Genomic DNA, 14,603 nt, shown 5'->3' with positions numbered 1-14,603 from the left:
AATATAAAGTAAATCTTTTTTTTTAAAGATTCTATTTTTAAATAATCTCTACACACGACATGGGGCTCAAACGTACAACCCCAAGATCAAGAGTCACATGCTCTGCCAACTGAGCCAGCCAGGCACCCCCAGAAATATGGAGCAAACCTTTTAGGGCCTCCTCCACTTCAATAATTCCTCCAACCCCAGAGATAACTGCTACATTTTTTTTTTTTTTTTTAGTATATATAAAATTAGGTTACGTGTACTGTTTTCCATCTTGAAAACTCTTTTCTTTCTTTCTTTCTTTCTCTCTCTCTCTTTCTTCCTTCCTTTCTTTCTTTTCTTTCTTTCTTTCTTTCTTTCTTTCTTTCTTTCTTTCTTTTCCAGTCCATATAGATTTAACTCATGTGCTATATAGTTTTTACTTAGCAAGGATATACCATAGTTGGTACAACCATTCCTATTCTCTTACCAGTGGATATAGCAGACATTGAAGGTTCACTAAATTAAAACCTATTCCTAGGGGCGCCTGGGTGGCTCAGTAGGTTAGGCAGCCAACTTCGGCTCAGGTCATGATCTCGCAGTCTGTGAGTTTGAGCCCTGCGTTGGGCTCTGTGCTGACAGCTCAGAGCCTGGAGCCTGTTCCAGATTCTGTGTCTCCCTCTCTCTGACCCTCCCCTGTTCATGCTCTGTCTCTCCCTGTTTCAAAAATAAATAAATGTTAAAAAAAAAATTAAAAAAAAAAACCTATTCCTAAACCATTTCTTCCTTGCCTACTTCCCTAGAGACTGGGAAGTCAAATATTTATTTTCCCAGCTACTTTGCAATATTTTATACACTAGTATAAAAATATACTAACAGGGTGCCTGGGTGGCTCAGTCACTTAAGCGTCTGACTCTTGATTTGGGCACAGGTTGTGATCTCACAGTTTGTGAGTTTGAGCCCCACATCAGACTCTGTGCTGGCAGTGCATAGCCTGCTTTGGATTCTCTCTCTGCCCCTCCCCTGCTTGCTCTGTCTCTCAAAATAAATTTTTAAAAAAATAAAAAACTTTGGGGTGAGTGGGTGGCTCAGTTGGTTAAGCATCTGACTTCGGCTCAGGTCATGGTCTCACAGTTCGTGAGTTTGAGTCCCACATTGGGCTCTGTGCTGATAGCTCAGAGCCTGGAGCCTGCTTCGGATTCTGTGTCTCCCTCTCTGTTCCTCCTCCTCTCTCTCAAAAATCAGTGAACATAAAAAAATTAAAAAATAAAAAACTTAACGAAAAATACTAGCATGACTTTTAATTTTTGCCCATCTGGTTTGCTCAGTAATTTTCACTTCTCTGATAACCAGTTAGTGTAAATATTTTCTCCTATATATATTAGCCATTTATCTTTCTTCTGTGAATTGCCTGTCAATATCCTTTTGTTGGGTTATCTTTTCATATTGATGTGGAGGATCTCTTTATATATACTTACCTTTTAATCCTTTGCATGTTACATATGGCACAAATATTTTCTTCAAATCTATCACCTGACTTTTAATTTCATTAATGATGCTTTTTTTCCGTATGCCTCTTTTATGGCTCAGGGTATTACATGGTGCATAAGAAGGCTTCTCCACACCAAGATTATTTTTTAAAAATCTTTCCTTCAAATATTTTTATAATTTTTTTCTCCATCCAGCTCTCACTTATATTGTGGATGATGTGACATAAGACTCTACATTAATTCTTTCCAAATGGATAGCCAATTGTTTCAACATCATTGATTTGAACAGTCCATCTTTTCCCACTGATTCGAAATGCCTAGTTTATTATAAATGACGCTCCCACATACACATGAGTCTATTCTTGAATCTTCACACCATACCTCTGGCAACTACAGAGGAACACTGCTCACGTGTCCCTTCAAGAGAGCCTGGTGTGAGAAGTGTTGTTGGCTGACAGTCTCTAGCTGCCACACCTCCAAGATCTACTATGATGTTTCCACTGAAACCACGCTCCCTCTGGACTGTTCCCAATGACTGAGCATGGCAGGGGTACTAGAGATAGAACAGTTCTGTCTAAAATGAGGCTCTTCTAATGGGCAGTCTTTGGAGCTCGAGATTGCCCTGGCTGAGATTTTCTTAGAATTGTATTATAGTCTGCGGCTCTTCCTACCCAATCCTCCTTTCTTCCCTCTCTCCTTGCATGGGTATTAGACCTAAATTGTGGTTTGAAGGCCCTACTTCTCCCTTGTGTCTTTCACAGGCATTTCTCCCAAATGAATCTCTTACACATCTTTTTTTTTTTTTTAATGTTTATTTATTTTTGAAAGAGAAAGAGTGAGAGCAGGGGAGGGGCAGAGAGAGGGAGAGAAAGAATCTCCGTGCTGTCAGCACGGGGCCCGATGAGGAGCTGGAACTCACCAGTTGTGAGATCATGACCTGAACTGAAACCAAAAGTCAGACTCTTAACCGACCGAGCCACCCAGGCGCCCCAAATCTCTTACACTTCTTTTTTTTTTATTTTTTTTTCAACGTTTATTTATTTTTGGGACAGAGAGAGACAGAGCATGAACGGGCGAGGGGCAGAGAGAGAGGGAGACACAGAATCGGAAACAGGCTCCAGGCTCTGAGCCATCAGCCCAGAGCCTGATGCGGGGCTCGAACTCACGGTCTTACACTTCTAATTCCAGAGGACCTGAACTGATACAGTCCAATAAGTCAAGTTTTCTATTCCTATGCCAATATCACACTGCTTTGTGCTTTATTTTATAGCTTTATGTCTATTTCATTGTCTCATACATGGTACTAAATGAGTAAATATTTGTGTAGTGCTCAGAATACTGCCTGACATAACTGGGTGGCTTAGTTGGTTGAGTTTCTGACTCATAATTTCAGCTCAGGTCATGATTTCAGGGTCGTGGGATCCAGCCCTGTGTCACACTGAGCTTGGAGCCTGCTTGAGATTCTCTCTCTCTCTCTGCCCCCTCCCCCACCCTCCCTCTCCCTCTTTCTCTAAAACAAAAAGAATAGTGCCTGACATCTAATAAGAACCACATGTATTTGATAAATAAAAACAAATATAGAAATTCCTTCTCACTGCTTTTTTCTTTCTAAACGTTGGCTATATTTAGGGACTTTTTCAGATGAACCTTAGAGTAAACTTCTTAAGTTCCAAAAATATCCATATTGGGGTTTTGACTAGGGTTGCATTACTAATCATTAAAAATATTTTTTTTTAGAAATGAAATATAGAGTTTGGACAAGATGTACAAAAATATAAGATTTTGCTTATGAAAATATAAAAAAGAGTCAAAGAGATCAGGTTTTGTTAAATATTTTTTAAATCTTTATTTATTTTTGAGAGAGAGAGAGAGACTCAGAGTGCAAGCAGGAGAGGAACAGAGAAAGGAGACACAGAATCTGAAGCAGGCTCCAGGCTCCGAGCCATCCAGCACAGAGCCTGATGTGGGGCAAAACTCACGAACCGTGAGTTTATGGCCGGAGCTGAACTCAGACACTTAAATGACTGAGCCACTCTGGCTCCCCAAGATCAGGGGTTTAATATTGATTTGGAAGAATGATTAATAGGAGAAGGGAGGTGAGGGAAAAAGAAAACAGAAAAAAAGCAAAATGTTGACTTTAGTTTTAGGAATGTCCAATTTAAACAGCTGGTAGGAAAACCAAAAGAAAATATCCAGTAAAAAGCCTAGAAATATAGATATGAAATGTCTCTAAAAATTTTTTTTCTTATTTGATTGTTAATATTTATATATTTTAAGGGGAAGTGGCACTGGGCAGAAAGAGAGAGAATCCTAACCAGGCTCTGTGCTGAGCAGAGGCTCCATCTCACGACTGTGAGATCATGACCTGAGCTGAAATCAAGAGGCAGACGTTTAACCTACTGAGCCATCCACGTGCCCCAACTGTTGTTCTTATTTTTTTTTATTAATTTTTTTAAAATTTACATCCAAATTAGCATATAGTGCAACAATGATTTCAGGAGTAGATTCCTTAATGCCCCTTACCCATTTAGCCCATCCCCCCCTCCCACAAAGCTTCCAGTAACCCTCTGTTTGTTCTCCACACACACACACACACACACACACACACACACACACACACCCACCACATCTTCTTTATCCACTCACCCATCGATGGACATTTGGGCTCTTTCCATACTTTGGCTATTGTTGATAGTGCTGCTATAAACATGGGGGTGCATGTGTCCCTTCGAAACAGCACACCTGTATCCCTTGGATAAATACCTAGTAGTGCGATTGCTGGGTCTTAGGGTAGTTCTATTTTTAGTTTTTTCAGGAACCTCCATACTGTTTTCTTTTTTTTTTTCAATATATGAAATTTATTGTCAAATTGGTTTCCATACAACACCCAGTGCTCATCCCAAAAGGTGCCCTCCTCAATACCCATCACCCACCCTCCCCTCCCTCCCACCCCCCATCAACCCTCAGTTTGTTCTCAATTTTTAAGAGTCTCTTATGCTTTGGCTCTCTCCCACTCTAACCTCTTTTTTTTTTTTTCTCCATACTGTTTTCCAGAGTGGCTGCATCAGCTTGCACTTCCCCCCCAATTTTTTAATGTATTTAATGTTTTTATTTATTTTGAGAGAGAGAGAGAGAGGGAGAGAGAGACAGGGTGCGAGCAGAGGACAGGCAGAAAAAGAGGGAGACACAGAATCTGAAGCAGCCTCCAGGCTCTGAGCTGTCAGCATAGAGCCCGATGCAGGGCTTGAACTTATGAGCCGGGAGATCATGACCTGAGCTGAAGTTGGATGCTCAACCGACTGAGCCACCCAGGTGCCCCCAGATTTGAAATGTCTTAATGAAGGAAGCAAGATCTGGAATATATCCCATCCTCCACCACCTGGGAGGCAACTTTACATGGTTACTGAAAACAGAGTGGGGACTGATAGGTCTGTGTTTAAACTCCCACTCAGCCATTCACTTGCTGTGACACCTTTAATAATTCACCTAATCCTGCTGAAGCTCAGTTCCTTATCTGCAAAATGAGGACAAACATGAAGATTAAAATGATGTATGTATCGCTCTTGGCACCATGCCTGGCACGTTGATAATGCCTGGAGTGCACAACTGTGAGAGGCCCACCTGGCATCTAGGGGATGGAGACCAGGAATGCTGCTAAACATCCCACAATACACCAGGCAGCTCCCCCACAACCGAGGATTATCTGGCCCAACATATCACTAGTGCCAAGGTTGAGAACCATGAATTAATAGCAAAGACTAGCTAGAGGCCCGGCCAGGGCCTATGGTGTGAAAAGGGCAGGATACCATGAGCATCACATCTCCATCCTTGCTTGTTTCGGAAAGGCTGAGCATACTCCCCAGGTCTCAGGAAAAGTGCCCAGAACACACATACTTCCCTTCAGTATCTCACAAAATACTGAAATCCCACAGTATCCCTCAGGATCCCACAGGATCCTTCAGTATCCCACAAAATAGTCACAAAATCCCCTGGGTGGAGCCCAGGGATCCACTAGCCTGCCACAAAATACTTCCATACATGGTGCTATTTGTTAAGTAAACACAGTGTCGTATTTCTTGGTCCAAAAGGATTTTTATAGTGTCATTCACTTTATAACGGTGTGTTAAACTCTACATATCAATTTCATGCTCCTTTTTGTAATGCTGGCTTTATTTCACAATAAGAATTTTTTGAGAGAAAAAAGTAAACAGACCTTATGACGTGGTGAGATTTGGTTTGGGGGCTTTTTATCTTTTCTATTGAGTATATTGTAAGGTAACAAATCATACACAAGAAAAGAAACTCTCAACCTTGATTATCTGATGACAGTCACTAAAACACCAACTATTCTTAAAGAAAGAAATGGTAAAATAAATGTATGTGTAAATATATTTAAGTCATAAACATACATGTTTAAAATAAATGTATAACTTATTATTTATGCCAAAATGCTATGTAGTTCAACTATAGATATTTTTTTCCAGATTATGAAATCTGAATCACAATAACCTCTGACTTTTTTTTTAAGTTTATTTATTTTGAGAGAGAGAGAGAGCAAGCAGGGGAGGGGCAGAGAGAAGGAAAGAGAGGATCCCAAGCAGGCTCCATGCTCCCAGTGCAGAGCCTGATGTAAGGCTCAAACTCAAGAACCATGAGATCATGACCTGAACTGAAGCCAAGAGTCCGATGCTTAACCGACTGAGCCACCCAGGTGCTCCCTTCTGACTTTTATTATAACACTTTACTCTTCACAAACTCTTTTTTTTTTAATTTTTTTTTAATGTTTATTTATTTCTGAGACAGAGAGAGACAGAGCATGAGTGGGGGAGGGGCAGAGAGAGAGGGAGACACAGAATCCAAAACAGGCTCCGGGCTCTGAGCTGTCAGCACAGAGCCTGATGCAGGGCTCGAACTGACAAACAGTGAGATCATGACCTGAGCAGAAGTTAGTCGCTCAACTGTCTGAGCCACCCAGGCGCCCCATACTCTTCACGTATTCTTAGTCTTCTAGGTTCAGTACTCATAGATCATAAATCATATACCACAGTCATCTTTCAAAAATTAAAAAGGACACTATCAAGAGGGTGAAAAGATACCGCACGGAATGGAGAAAATACTTACAAATCAAATATCTGATAAGTGATTCATATCCAGAATCTATAAAGAACAATTACAACCCAACACTAGCACAACAACAACAAAAACAAAGAAAAACACCACCCAATTCAAAAATGGGCAAAGGACTTCATGAATAGACATATCTCCAAAGAAGATACACAAATGGCCCCTAAGCACATGAAAGGATGCTCAGCATCATCACTCATTAGAGAAATATAAATCAAAACCATATGAGACACCAGTTTACACTCATTAGGATAGCTTTTATTAACAAGACAAAACAAGTGTGACAAGGATGCGAAGAAATTGTACCTTGTACATTGCTCACGAGAATGTAAAATGGTGCAGCCGCTGTGTTGCAGTTTGGTTGTTCTTTAAAAAGTTAAACAAGCTTTGCGCAGTGGCAGTATCGTAGCCAATGAGGTTTATCCGAGGCGCGATTATTGCTAATTGAAAACTTTTCCCTAAAAAGTTAAACATACAAGTACTGTATGGTACAGCAAATCAACTTCTAGGTCTTTGCTCCCCAAAAAGCAAAGACACACACTCAACCAGATAGATACATGTTCAGATACCAGATAGATACCAACGTTCATAGCAGCATTATTCACAATAGCCAAAAGGTGGAAATAACACAGGTTCCATCAGCAGATGAATGGATAAACACAAGGTGGTATATATTAATAATGTCATGTTATTTAGCCTTAAAAAGGAGGGAAATTCTGCTACATGCTCCAACATGGGTGACTCTTGAACACGTTATGCTAAGTGAAATAAGCCAGGTACAAATGGACAAATAGTGTATGATTCCACTTCTATAAGGTACCTAGAGTGAGTACATTCTTACAGACAGAAGGTTGAAGCTATTGTTTGTTGGGTACAGACGTTCTGTTTGGGATGATGAAAAAGTTCTGGAAATGGATGGTGGTGATGTTTGTGCAAACATAATGAATGTACTTAATGCCACCCATCAACTTAAAACGGTCAAAATGGTAAATTTTATGTATATTTTAATACACAAAACCACAAGGAAATGGATTTCAGTTTTTTAAAAAATGGAAAAATACAGGAAACAGAAGGTCAGGATAAAAGGACAGATAGTGTCACAAGACTGGGACAGGATACTATGAGTTCCTCAGTCTTCCCAGGATCACTATCATTCTGGGGCTTTTTGCCTCTTTCCTGACAGCCTCCCAGAACTCTTGTGGACTGGCTGGCTTTTTGGACCAAAGTTAGCTCGTTCATCCTCATCCACATCCAGCCTAGAAATGACACCTGCTATGACCTCTGAAATTTCACCATTACGGTAATTTCTTTAGATGAGTACCAATTACCATCCTCCTTCCTTCCCCACACTCTTACCCTGTGCCCCTGAGTCTCATTTTTGTTTTCGGTCATTTGGGGGGCAAAAAGATCCTTTCATCCCTGAGAAATAAAAATGCCACAATTCTAAACTGGTTGTGGTGAGCAAAAAGAAGATAAAAGTGACACTTTTAGCCATAGAGCCAAAGCTTAAAACAGAGGAACATTTACTGTGTGACCCAGTCCATCCACTCCTAACTATGTATTTGAAAGACATGAAAGCATATACCCATACAAAAACCTATATATGAGTGTTCATAGCAAACTTATTTGTAATAGCATGAAACTAGCAATAGCCTGAATTTCCATCAGAAGGTGAATGGATAAGTAAATTTTGGTGCATCGACACAACAGAATACTACTGAGCAATGCTGGATACACACAAGTGCCTGAATCTCAAAATAACCATGCCGAGTGAAAGAAGCCAGAGGGAAAAAAATAAATAGCATATGATCCCATTTATACAACATTCCCCAACATGCAAACTGACCTAGGGTGACAGAAAGCATATCAGTAGTCTCGAGACAAGAGTGGAGGTGGGGGGGCAGGTTAAAAGGTATGAGGACGTTTGTGGAGATGGTGAATATGTTCGTTGCCTTGGTTGCGGTGATAGTTTCACAGGTGTATACACATATCAAAACTCATCAAATTCCACACTTCAAAAATGCAGCTTATTGTTTTTTAAAAAGAGAGTGAGAGAGAAACAGAGCACAAACCCAGACAAAAGGTCTTCCTTCCTCTTCAATATTCTTTTTTTTTTTTTAATTTTTTTTTTCAACATTTATTTATTTTTGGGACAGAGAGAGACAGAGCATGAACGGGGGAGGGGCAGAGAGAGAGAGAGGGAGACACAGAATCAGAAACAGGCTCCAGGCTCTGAGCCATCAGCCAAGAGCCCGACGCGGGGCTCGAACTCACCGACCGCGAGATCGTGACCTGGCTGAAGTCGGACGCTTAACCGACAGCGCCACCCAGGCGCCTCTCTTCAATATTCTTGAATGCAAGGCTGGAATGCACAGATGCAAAACAGACACAAAAGGCCCCGCTGCTCTCACTCACATGCACACGCTAAGGCGTGTTTCCTTTACAGTATTCCTGAGTCGTGTCCCTTTCCATTCCCACAGCCACTGGTCTGGTCTAAGCCTCCTTCCCCACTGTCAGGCTACAGCCTAGCCTTTCCCTCAATCCAACAGGGGCTGTCAGAATAACCTTGACAAAAGACACCTCCAACCACATGATCCCCCAAATCCAAGTGTGGACACACATGCCTGAAAAATCAAAGGTTATAAAATGAAATGTTAGAGGTGAGAATAAAATCACAGGTGATTTGTTTTGCTTTTGCTTATCTGCTTTCCATATTTTATAGTAGTATTTTTGTTAAGTGCTTATTTTTTTTTGAGAGAGAGAGAGAGAGAGAGACAGAGTGTGAGCAGGGGAGGGGCAGAGAGAGAGGGAGACACAGAATCCAAAGCAGGCACCAGGTTCTGAGCTGTCAGCACAGAGCCCATGCGGGGCTCAAACCCACGAGCTGCGAGATCATGACCTGAGCCAAAGTCAGAGGCTTAGCCAACTAAGCCACCCAGGCGCCTCTGCAATAGTATTTTAAATAAAAATATCCTTATTGGTTTTGCTTGTTGCAAAAGGAACGAATGCTCATTGTAAAATATTCAAAGAGTATGAACAATATGGGAATATAGTGAAGCTGGAAAAGGCAGTGTGTTTCCTCCTGGTTGCCAACGCTGTGGTGGCCTCCCCAACACCCACCCCACCCCTCCCATCCAGGAAGCAGCCAGGCAGTTTGCTGGGATTATCTCCACCCGCAGTTCCAGGAGTGGCCTTTGGAACAATCTAAACCTGCAGTTCTCAACCTTAACATCCAAACCCTGATATTGTAACAAACGTTTCATAATGCTACTTCACCATCCTGACTTAGCAAATCAATAGATCGTATAATACAACTTAGGATATGCTATAATTATAACATAAGAGAGAGATAAGAGGAAAATAATTCACTATAAAATGATATCTATTTCACTGTGTAGATGCTTGGGCACAACAATAATAGGAGACATAATGAGATAGTTAGAGGCTTGTGCCTACTGGCAGAATCACCATTCATTCAACAAATAGTGTTTGAGCACTCTCCTAAATTTCCTGGCTATACAGACAGAAATCCCTACCTTATGAAATTTGCATTCTGACAGCAATCAACACAACACATAAGTAAATTATATATTATATAAGGAGGGCACCTGGGTGGCTCAGTCGGTTGAGCGGCCGACTTCGGCTCGGGTCATGATCTCACACTCCGTGAGTTCGAGCCCCGCTTCGGGCTCTGTGCTGACAGCTCAGAGCCTGGAGCCTGCTTCAGATTCTGTGTCTCCCTCTCTCTCTGACCCTCCCTCGTTCATGCTCTGTCTCTCTCTCTGTCTCAAGAATGAATAAACATTAAGAAAAAATTTAAAAAAAAGAAGTTAATAAGGATGATGGGGGAAAAAAGAAACAGTAAGGAAGTGAGTAGTGGGTTGCAGCTTAAAATAGAGCGGTCAAGGCAGACCTCACTAGAAAGTAACATTACAGCAAAGATTTGAAGGAGGTAAGGGAATGAATCATGCACCTATCTAGGGGGACAGTGTCCAGGCAGAGGGAATAGACAGTGCAAAAGCCCTGAGGCAGAAGCTTGTCTGGTGAGTGTGCGCGCTTTAAGTGGCCAGTGAGGTGGACTGGAGTCAGTAGTAGAAAAAGCAGAAGCAGATGTGTCAGAAAGGTAACAGAGCCAGATCTCGCAGGGCCTCATAGGACATTGCAAGGCTTGTACACTCCGTAAAATGGCGCGTTAGAAGGTTTGGAGCAGAGGAGTGACATGATCTCATCTACATTTTAAAAAGAAAAATCTGGCTGCTCTATTGAGAATAGACTGCTGGGTGGAAGCAGAGAGATCAGTCGGGAGGTTGTTACAAGAACTCAAGTGAGAAACGGCTCCGGCAATAGCTGCAAATGCATACTAATATTCAGTACCGTATTTCATAGAATCTAAGATGTCACTGATCATAGGATACATCCTGATTTCTGAGATAAAATATGCAGTGTGAATTGCATTATGCAGTGTGAACTGCAATATGCAGGGCTGAGCTGGTAACTCAAATACCGTCAGTGGTGTTGGTTGTTGAAAACATGATTTTCTGAAATAGTGAACAACTCTTGGTAAAGTTCCAAGTGAAACAAAGTACTATTTTCTCTCACTTTACCCATAATTCTCATATCTTCAAGTTCAGTATATATTAAGAACATGCAAAAATAGTTCATGTTATATATAAAATGGAGTTAGGGTCTAGGTTCAGATGATTATAAACAGGTTTTTTAAATGTATATTAAAGTCAAATAGGACATTAAAAGTCATGCAAGATGTAGGGAAATTCTGTGTTGGATTGGATTGTCCTATACATTATCAGAATCTAGTATCTCTGGCCCACAGTCTCTAAATGCCCAATCACTATAACAACCAAAATTTCTCCCTAAGTTTACAAATGGGTCCCTAGAAGGTGCATGATTCAGGAACAGGCATGTGCCCACGACTGCTGTGTGACAAGTAACAGAAGTCCACAGGCCTGAATGTGCCGGCAACCCTCCCACCACCAGGGGGGGCCAGCTTTGGGATAAGGCCTTTTTTTTTTTTTTTTTTTAATGTAATATATTTTTTAAACCGTGGTACAAAATATACATACACTTTGCCACCTTAACCATTTGTAAGTACACATTCACATCATTGTGCAACCAATCTCCAGAAAACTTTTCATCTTGCAAAAAGAAACTCTACACCCATAAAACCACTACTCCCCTTTTCCCACTCCCCACAAATCCTTGGCACCCACCCTTCTACTTCCGTCTCTATGAGTCTGGCCACTCTAACTACCTCATATAAGTGGAATCATACAGTGTTTGTCGTTTTATGTCTGGATTATTTCACTTAACATTATGTCCTCAAGAAGCTTTCACCTTTGAAGGCAGAGTTACAAGCCAGAGGAAAGCTAGCAGCTGAATGACATTGTTGAACCCTGGTGTCATTCCTTCAACAAAGCCCACTTTAAGGCTGGACATTTTGGTTACTTGGCCAATAGATACAACTTATTATTGAGGCATATTTGCGTGTAATTTTCTATTACGTGCAAAATGAAAACACAAAAGCTGATACCCTCCCCTTCTTTCCTTAAATAGTAGTAAGTTTGGTACATATTCTTTCAGACTCTTTAATACACAAATAAAAATGAATATTGTATTTTTACATAAGAAATTCTATAACACTGTGAAGCAATCTAATTTTTTCACTGTTAAATACAAATCCAGCTAATTTTTTATTTTTTTTTTTAATTTTAGAGAAAGTATGAGAGAGGGAGAGGGGCAGAGGGAAAGAGAATCCTAAGCAGGCTCCATGTTGTCAGGGCTGAGCCCAATGCAAAGTTTGATCTCACGACCACGAGATGACAAGGTCATGAAATCATGAGATCATGAGACCATGACCTGAGCCAAGATCAAGAGTCGGATCCTTAACCAACTGAGCCACCCAGGTGCCCCTAATACGAATCTAGTTTAAATTCTTCTAGAACTCTGTTGTATGGATGAACCAGAGTCTATTTAACCAATCTGCTACTGACATTTAGGACCTTCTCAGTGTTTTGGTAAGCATGCTGGAGTGAACACCCGTCCACCCATTTATTTCCTTTGAATACAATTCTAGAAGAAATATCTTCTTTTTTTTTTCTTTTTTTTTTTTTTTTAATTTTTTTTCCAACGTTTATTTATTTTTGGGACAGAGAGAGACAGAGCATGAATGGGGGAGGGGCAGAGAGAGAGGAGACACAGAATCCAAAACAGGCTCCAGGCTCTGAGCCATCAGCCCAGAGCCTGACGCGGGGCCGAACTCACGGACCGCGAGATCGTGACCTGGCTGAAGTCGGACGCTTAACCGACTGCGCCACCCAGGCGCCCCCCCGAAGAAATATCTTCTTAAATGGCTGTATTAATTTCTATTCCCAATAATTTATGAGTTCCTGATTCTCCATATTCTTAAAAATATAATGTACTGTCCATCACTTTCATCTTTACTAATATAATATAATATCTAACTTTTATAACATATAATATCTAACTTTTATTATAATTAGGAGTTCTCTTTTGCAAAAAGAATTTTTTAAATGTTAATTGGCCATGTTTACTTCTTTTTTGTGTGACATGATTATTCAAATCCTTTGTCCATTTGCCTACCAGGGTATTCATCATTTACCTAATAACTCAAAAAATCTCTTTAAAAAAAATAAGCATATTAAATTCTTGCCAGTCAAATATGTTGCAAATATTTCTCCCAATTTATTATTTTAACTTTTTTAATGAAACCTTTTCCATATAAAAGTTCTATTTTTTAGCATTATTTTGTTCTTACATGAATGTCCAGTTGTCCCAACATTTATTGAATAATCCATCTTTTCTCACTGTTTTCAAAGGTCACCTGAAATCTGCACACGAAAACTTCATATGTGAATCTGCTGTAGAACTTTCTAATTCATTCTATCAACTTTTTTTCTGCCCAGATGTCAGCTGCTCCTTCTAACTCTTTCCTTTCTTTCAAAATTTTCTTGGCTTTATCACATTTCCAGTTTTCAGATGAACATCATAAACAATTTGAGAAGTTCCAAAGAATCTATTGTGATTTTTTTGGAATTACACTGCAATTATAGATTAATTTGTGAAGAAACGACTTATTTTTTTTTACTTTAATTTTATTTTTTAAATTTACACCCAAATTAATTACCGTATAGTGCAACGATTTCAGAGTAGATTCTTTAACGCGCTTTACCCATTTAACAACTCTGTTTCCCCCCCCTCAACCCCTCCAGCAACCCTCTGTTTCTTCTCCACATTTAAGAGTCTCTTATGTTTTGTCCCCCTCCCTGTTTTTATATTATTTTTGCTTCCCTTCCCTTATGTTCATGTTTTGTCTCTTAAAGTCATCATATGAGTGAAGTTATATGATATATGTCTTTCTATGACTAATTTCACTTAGCATAATACCCTCTAGTTCCATCCACGTAGTTGCAAATAGCAAAATTTCATTCTTTTTGATTGTCGAGTAATACTCCATTGTATATATATATATACACCAAATCGTCTTTATCCATTCATCCATCGATGGACATTTGGGCTCTTTCCATACTTTGGCTATTTTTGATAGTGTTGCTATAAACATTGGGGTACATGTGCCCCTTCAAAACAGCACACCTGTATCCCTTGGATAACTACCTGGTAGTGCAATTGCTGCGTCATAGGGTAGTTCTATTTTTAATTTTTTGAGGAACCCCCGTACGGTTTTCCAGAGTGGCCGCACCAGCTTGCATTCCCACCAGCATGCAAAAGAGATCCTCTTTCTCCGCATCCTCGCCAACATCTGTTGTTGCCTGAGTTGTTCATGTTAGCCATTCTGACAGGTGTGAGGTGGTGTCTCCTTGTGGTTTTGATTTGTCTTTCCCTGATGAGGAGTGATGTGGAGCATTTTTTCACGTGCCGGTTGGCCATCTGGTTGTCTTCTCTGGAGAAGTGTCTATTCATGTCTTTTGCCCATTTCTTCACTGGATTATTTGTTTTTTGGGTGTTGAGTTTGATAAGTTCTTTATAGAT

The 14,603-nt window shown here is 40.3% G+C and overlaps 1 pseudogene; it reads left to right on the top strand.

Moving 5' to 3' along the window:
- The first annotated feature begins 6,961 nt into the window (after window positions 1-6,961).
- On the top strand, window positions 6,962-7,089 carry LOC121042158 (uncharacterized; annotated as a pseudogene).
- Window positions 7,090-14,603: the final 7,514 nt, after the last annotated feature.

Source organism: Herpailurus yagouaroundi, unplaced genomic scaffold, assembly GCF_014898765.1.
Source record: "Herpailurus yagouaroundi ecotype Mexico unplaced genomic scaffold, PumYag 184, whole genome shotgun sequence".
Classification (NCBI taxonomy): Eukaryota; Metazoa; Chordata; class Mammalia; order Carnivora; family Felidae; genus Herpailurus; species Herpailurus yagouaroundi.
This window is presented reverse-complemented; position numbering and strand designations above follow the sequence as displayed.